At 38.6% G+C, this 8143-nt stretch overlaps 1 long non-coding RNA gene across 1 annotated transcript; it reads left to right on the top strand.

Moving 5' to 3' along the window:
- The first annotated feature begins 3199 nt into the window (after positions 1–3199).
- LOC105004522 lies at positions 3200–7692 on the top strand. Its single transcript, XR_827229.1, has 3 exons — positions 3200–4448; positions 6691–6735; positions 7550–7692. It is a non-coding gene; the product is annotated as an uncharacterized LOC105004522 (long non-coding RNA).
- The last annotated feature ends 451 nt before the right edge of the window (positions 7693–8143 follow it).

Raw genomic sequence — 8143 nt, 5'->3', positions numbered from 1 at the left:
GTCTCTCTCTCATATTATTACCATTTCATCTCTCCCTCTCATATAAATGGCAGGCCTATAAATTTTCTTTGTAATTAACGGTTGGATAATAGCTCATAAAATGTATAATTTCCAATATTTATAAGATTCTTTTGCATAGTATTTTCACTTTTAAGTGGAATGCAAAGCTAATATGTTACTTAAAAACAATCTAGTTTCAGGTAATGGTACAGATGTAATGTTTTCTAAAACAAAAAAATGCTGTAGTTAGAACTCTTAGAAAATACTTTTCTTAGTTATCATTCTTTCCTAGAATATGGATTATTTCTTCAGTTTAAAAGGGTTGACTTTCAGATTCAATTTAAATTTCTTTTAGATAGATGTTGTCCGCCAGCCTGCAAAACTCTATTTAACTTGAGAGAAAATTGATGAGTACACAAACTCATTTATATTTTTACTTTTTCTTATCGCCTCAGTAGTTTTAGATATGTTATTCCTTATTACCATTTACGCCTTAAGCTTCCACCTGTGCTTTTGATCAGATTCCTTTTCCGTTTCTTATTTCAAGTAGTAAAATCTATCAACAAACTTCTAACTCAAGACAAAACTTGAAAATCACATTTAATACCAGCTTTTCCTCTATATTTTCTATGTGAAATCCTATTGATTTTATTTCCTGAATATATTCAGTATGTTTCTTTTTCCTGCTCATGGCAAATAGTGCTTAGCATAGGCCCTTATTAGTTCATCATGATCTTTTTCATAAATTTCTTAATGCATCTTCATCACCTAATGAATCCCAGACCCTACTAATCTGGTATCTAAAGCCCTCTTGATCAGTTCTAGCTCTCTTGTCTAGTCTCTTCCGTCTTTCCATCTCTTGCATTTTGTTTTGAGTAATTTGTGGTTCCTTAAAATTCAACATGTTTTATGCGTCTGTTCTTTTCATAAACTATTTCCTTGGAAGTAAGAGTCTATGATATGCCTTTTTCTTTGATTTCTTAAATTTAGCTTTTAAGAGTTAGTTTGCTTGCCTCTTGAGAGCTTATCTGGTATGGGCCAGGTGCTCATCCTTATATATACATATATGTGTGTGTGTTAGTCACGCAGACGTGTCCAACTCTTTGTGACCCCATGGACTATAGCCCACCAAGCTCCTCTGTCCATGGAATTCTCCAGGCAAGAATACTGGAGTGGGTTGCCATTCCCTTCTCCAATATATATATTTTATGATACTTTTCCTTCTGCTTAGAACCTTTCTGTATCATGATTAAGCTCTTGGCTCATTTTCTACTTCTCCTGTGATTAGTAGTAACTTTATGTATAAGAGTATCTCATTTTCCTTTGTACTTAAAATATCTAATAATGTATATACATATATGTTTGTATATAGTAATACATGTATATATGCTATTAGGATATATACACACACATGCATACAACAATAAGTAATTTTTGGACTACACTGAATGCCACATATTCGTTTCTCCTCTATTATGATAAGTATAAGAAATGAGCTATTGTAATTTTCTTAAAAGCTTGAAACAAGTTCAGAAAGTGTTTACTATTATACTTTCTTATTTCACTGTGAAGAAAGCTGAGCACTGAAGAATTGATGCTTTTGAACTGTGGTGTTGGAGAAGACTCTGGAGAGTCCCTTGGACTGCAAGATCCAACCAGTCCACTCTAAAGGAGAGCAGTCCTGAGTGTTCATTGGAAGGACTGAAGCTGAAACTCCAGTACTTTGGCCACGTCATGCGAAGAGTTGACTCATTGGAAAAGACTCTGATGCTGGGAGGGATTGGGGGCAGGAGGAAAAGGGGACGACAGAGGATGAGATGGCTGGATGGCATCACCGACATGATGGACATGAGTTTGGGTGAACTCCGGGAGTTGGTGATGGACAGGGAGGGCTGGCTTGCTGCGATTCATGGGGTCGCCAAGAGTCAGACACGACTGAGCGACTGAACTGAACTGAACTGATTTCACTAGAGGTGGGGGAAATCCTTAGCCCTTGGCTCCAAGTTTATATATTTAGTGTAAAGGGATGTATCTTATCAGTCTTCTTGGTCAGATAGAAGTTCACATTCAAATCCGTAAAGTTATTTTTGTTAACTTTATAGAAAACCTCTAGTTTATGAACCATGATCTGCCTTCAAATAACAGCATAACATTAACCAACAGAGAGGAGACACAAGAAGAAAACTGAAATATGGGGAGAAAAATATGGGCCCAAGGAGAGAATGAGCTTCCTTGGTGGCTCAGGCAGTAAAGCATCTACCTGTAATGCAGGAGACGTGGGTTTGATCCCTGGAAAGATCCCCTGGAGAAAGGAATGGCCACCCATTCCAGTGTTCTTGCCTGCAGAAATCCATGGACAGAGGAGCTTTGGGGGCTACAGTCCATAGGGTCACAAAGAGTCAGACACAACTGAGTGACTAGGTTAAGTGATTAACACTTCCACACACTTTCACAAGGGAGAAATAGAGCAAAGAGGCTTGGAATTCACTGACTTCGATCAAATCTTTGGTAAGCTTACCGGCTTCGTGTAGCAGAGCTGCACTCACGCATGGATCCCACACAGCCCTTCCAGTGCTTTATCTTATGGATGGAGGGGAGCCTCTGAAAAACAGCAAGAAATAGAGCAACATGACGTGAGACTATGAGAATCTAAACTAATTATTAAGTTTACTTTGACAATGCTAAAAACCAGGAGCTTTCATATGCATACTTTTCCCCATCATACATAGATATACAGATAAACGAATTGTAATCCATTCTATTTTTAAATTATTTGTCATAACCTTGTTTGACCTGACAAGGCTATTCCTTAAAGATAGAATGTATAAATCACACTGTATTTTTTAACTCCCTGCACATAAAACATTGGCTGTGCTCCAGGTATCTAACTGATAATTTTTAGTTTTAAGTTTTAAAAAAATCTTTTTTCCCAGTGACCATTACTAAGAAATCAACAGGCCATCCATCAGTGCACAGGTAATATAACCATGAGTTCTCTCCTACCTAACCAAGTTGGGGAAACAGCTAAAAGTATTTAGTAACTAATGGTGCTCTTCCCTCTCATTTGTGTAATTTATGGCAGCAGAGAAGGTGGAGGATTCATGTGTGCTGTGGTTAGTCGCTCAGTCATGTCTGACTCTTTGCAACCCCATGGACTGTAGCCCACCAGGCTCCTCTGTCCATGGGTGGAAGGGGAATAAAGAGAATCTTCCCTCTCCTACATTTGAGAGATTCTATGCCTCTGAATGCTAGATTCTTTGCATGCAGGAGCTGTGACTCATTAGTATTTCATCCCCAGTGCCTGGCACATAGTGGGTACTTACAACATGTCAGAATAAGTTAATGGAGGAGAAAAATCTGTTAAGGAACATCTCAACAATTGAGTGAATGGACAGAATACATGTGGGAGAGGAGTTCATTCAATCAACACATGCAGGTACAAACCAAATTTTAGATTAGTTAGAAGCAGAAACAATTCCCACTTTGTGAATTTAAATTTAGTTAGACCTAAGGGAGTCTCAGGTCACGTTTGTTACCTGATTTTCACTTTTGACAAAATGACAAAGGAGTGACATTTAGTGATACCAATTGAGAAACTATTTCATCCTGCTTTGGGGGTAGTTTATTTCCTTGTCTTCTTCCTATTTTTAAATGCTTGCAGGTAGCAATATGAAACAGAATGAGCACAGTCTCTCAGTGTCACAACTGGACAATGGGTTGACACTGTAACAGCCACCATAGTTACCTGCAGGCTGCTTTCAGGGCCCGCTGTGCGATGGGCCGGACTGGAAGCTCAGCTGTTGCCAGCCGCTGTGGAAGGACACGCTTGCACATATGCAACCCCTGTGCTAGGCGTCCAGGCGGAAAGAAACTGAAACACGGGTTTGGTGTTTGAGTGGAGGCACACTGTGAATAAATACCTAATGCTGATGTGAGCATTATGCCAAAGTCAGGAATCTGTTTGGATAATTGAACATGACATTCATTCTCTTACTGCTGAGTGAAGGAAGGTGGAAAAGTGTAGTTTTTGCTTAACTGGGCCTATCACTTTGAAATTTAGCCCCAGTCATCTGTTACACTGAGAGGGGAATGCTGGCATTTTAGGAAACATATTCCCCCCAAATAAAGGAAATGTAGTTTGTAATGTTCAGAAGCCAGAGCGTTTGACTAGTCCCCTCATTTGTTTTTCAGGTTTTGCTTAAATTGGCTTGCAGATTTATCTGCCATGCATTGCACATGGATATTTTTGTCACCGCATATTTTACAACAGCTGTGATCCTGATGGGGATTCAGTTAACCAAAGGCCCCTCTGCATGCAAGCGGTCACCAGGCATCTAATGGGCTGAGGGCTGAAACGACAATAAAGTGAGCAGAGCCATGCAGCTGCGGACCAAATGTAGGGTAATAACTAGCAGTTGGCCATTACGGGGTTAACTGCTGGTGTTCTGGTGAGTGTAAAAAAATGTGGAGGTCCTGCTCAAAAACACAGCCAAAATGTGAATAGTTCCATTGGGTCGGAGTTAAAATGCTTCTGCTTCCTTTTCAACTGCTGATTATTTTCAGGATACCAATCTTGTGGGAGTGTCTAACACATATATTATTATAATTGTAATTTTTTTGATAACTATGTCATAGTTTTCCAACATGCTTTTAATTGAAACAAGGGATCATTGCAGAATTATCAGCTTCTTAGTCCCTGGGGTTTCAGCCACTAGTGCCTGTGCCTATATAATTTCCAGACTTGTTCCATCTACCCTAGGAAGAATTTTTACCTATACTTGTTGAGCTGAAGAGCCATCCACTCTGTTGTTTTAAACAATGAAATTGTATCACTGCAATGTCAGTCCAAACATGTGTAATTAACATGGAAAATATGTCTAAGCCATATTGGTCAAGATAGATGACTTCCTTGCATGACTTATAAACAGTTAGAGGCAAAAAGCCAGGATGTCAAAACCAAGTTGTATACCGCAAAGTTTTATCTGGGAGGACTTTCAAATTACAAAGGAAACTAAAGACAAAAATTCAGCCTGCCATACTTTCTCAATAAGGAGGGCAGCTTTCTGGTATCTGTATAAAAATAATCCTCTGTCCTTCTCTTCAACGTGTTTTTTTACACTGCACAGGTCAAAACAGACATCTTATTCTTCTGGAAATGTTCATCACACAGTATAATGGTACATGTCAGAGCTTTCAAATTATTCCGGCTGGAAACAGGTCTCTAATCTCCTTTTAAATTTTATCAGTGACAGCGCACAGAATTCTCTTTGGAATTCTTTGATCAGCAGCCTAGGCTCTGAAAGGCAGAGTTTAGAACTCTGCTCCCTATGTGTTTTTCTGAGTCTGCTGAAAGCCATGAGCTTTGACTTTTTTCCTAGGGTTGTTTTCCTAGGTAATGATCCAATAATACTATTATTAACAGGTAGCAGAGCCCATGGGAACATAGACCACTTACCTGCAGGTGCTCTATTTCTTCACTGGCAAAAATGAGCTCACTCTGAGTATACCTGAAGAATCTTTTTTGTCCTTAAGTATAATGCACTTCTGTTTTTATGTCATCGGTGGCATCAATTATAAATTAAATGTGCCAGGAACCTTTGAGAAAAATCCTCCTTGTGACTGACTCACATCCAAGAAGGATTACTTACCAGGGTATAAGTTAACTTAGGAAAAGAAAAATTGCTTGACTATAGCCCTACACAGCAAGACAGCCCTTTCCAGAAGGTATAATGAATTATCAGTGAAGAGGTTTGTAGACTTACTTATATGGGAAATTCTACCTCTGAGAAAGAGCCCTTGGTTCCATTCAGGTGCTATGCCAACAAGGTTCTTGACTACTTGGTTTGTGAAAGCTTGCTATTCATGAACTAAACTCATGTTTATTCAAATATTAAAGACCTTGAGATGTCTAATTTATTCTTTAATTATCAAGCAGCTTGAGCTCTGAGTGGTAATTTCATACATGAAAGAGAGGTACAGTGAAAGCAAAAGAGGGAGAAAGAGAGGGAAAGAGGTCCAGGAATATTGCACTCTAGTGTTTCTAAAGGGAAAATTAATTGTCTAAACTGTACTATCTTGATGTTACCTGAAGAAGGGTGTTCATAAAATAAGACTGCTTCCTGCTGCAGAGTTGTTTTCTTGTATGTTACATAGATTTTTTTTTTAATATCCGTCAAGGAGAGGGAGGTTAATGTTCTGCCAGCTATATATACATGGGCAGGGGAAGTAAACATGAAACACATGGGCTCCTGGGAAACTGGAAAAAAGCGTGGAAGGCCTCACTTGTCCTTGGGAATGTGGTAAAGCAAGGAACGCAGAACCATCATCACTCCATCTTTCCTGGCTTTAGTCCCATGTCAGCATTCTAGAAAACCGTTTCTACCCTCTCCCCTTTCCACTGGGCACCTCTGATAAGATCTGACAGAACTGGCAGGAGACAGTAAATTGGAACAAGGATGCATTCCTTTCCATCTTCACCCCACTGGGACCTCCGTATGGAGGATAAGACATCTATTCCAGCCCCGCCCCTCAATCACTGCGGCTGTGCAGTCCTCACTTTTATCTAGATGGACTGAAGACCTAACAGAAGAGTGGGGAATGTATTAGGCATCACCAGAAAAGAACTTACCAAAAAAGGATGTGGGGTGCTACCTTGTAAGCCAAAACTCAATTTTATTTTATTTTTTTTAGTACTCAGGCTGATGCCAGTCTGGTCGAGCAACTGCCAACAAATAAGTAAGTATAGTCCAAGGGATTTATTCTTTCTTTTTTTTTTTTTAAGTTGAAGATGTAAGGTAGTAAATTACTTTAAGAAATATTCTCCTCCAAAGCTGACCTGGGGATGTGTTATATAAGTGTGGTGTATACCCATGGGCACATAGTCACATACGTGTGTATCAAGGAATGAATCTGTCATCCTTCATGTATTCCATCTCTTGTGAAATTCTGGGCACTGGAAGTTGGTAGCTGCAGCAACCACAGCATATGCTATAAGCATTTCAGCTATTAAAGTATCTGACACTTGGCAGGTGCATTCAAGAATGACAACTCTTGGCAAGTTCCATCTTATCCTTACACACGAATAATAAAGAGAAAGGAATACTTTCAGTCTGGCAGAAATAAGCAACAGGTGCTAAAGGCCTTTGCTGTAGTTTAACAGGAGGGAGTATATTAAACAGTGTGAAATAAGCAAACATAATTATAACATACTTATAATGAAAATGATGGCTCCTGGTTAATTCTTGTCTAGACTTGTTCAAAGACCCTGGAGCCAGCACACCTTAGGGGAAGGATTATACTCTTTAAAAATAACAGAATGCATAAAATGTTTAATAGTATACCCTTCATATAGTAAATCCTTCATATTGTAAAAGTCCTTTAGGGATTTTAAAATCTAAGGGCTATTTTTTCAGACGTGGAGCTTTAAGGGTTATCCCACATGTTCAGGGCTGTGGAGGCTCCAGCATGTCCTTATCTAGAATATTTTTGTCCATTCTTTAGCTTACGGAGCTGAATCCAGTATCTTACTCTCTTCTTGTATTCATTCTAGGTCTTGAAAGAGATGATTTATTGCATCAATGCTTCTTCTATTCACCACGCATGTAAGATTGCTAATGTCAAGAGTAATTTATTCCTGTGCCCCTCCTGTTCTAGAAGCTGTCAATGAAGATGGTATATCCCAAAGTTCCTACATCTTTGTATCCCTACTGTCTCTTTTGTCTAGTGCTTTGTTTGCAAAATAACTAAGAATGCAATAGCATAATTTGACAATTGTAGTAAAACTGACTAGAATATTTAGGCTCTGGAGTGAAGCTTTGCCAAATTCAGAACTGTTTCTAAATTTTGCATATGTGGTTTTGCCTTAATTAAATTCCCCAAGGCTGTTTCTTTTTCTGTAAAGTCAAAATAATATTGAGTTGGCCAAAAACGTCATTCAGATTTCTCCATTCAGGTTATGGAAAAACCTGAATGAATTTTTTGGCCAACCCAATAAAAGCATTTAGTTCACAGGCTCTTTTGAGAACTGAGCTAAATAATGCATTTATTTGCTTTAGTAAAAATATCATATTGTGTTTATTTGAATGTGTTACTTTTGTTTATGTTTTTTTAGAGTAGATTCCATTGCAAAGAACTGAGTGGGAAT

Source organism: Bison bison, unplaced genomic scaffold (assembly GCF_000754665.1).
Source record: "Bison bison bison isolate TAMUID 2011002044 unplaced genomic scaffold, Bison_UMD1.0 scf7180017864479, whole genome shotgun sequence".
In the NCBI taxonomy this organism is placed as follows: Eukaryota; Metazoa; Chordata; class Mammalia; order Artiodactyla; family Bovidae; genus Bison; species Bison bison.
This window is presented reverse-complemented; position numbering and strand designations above follow the sequence as displayed.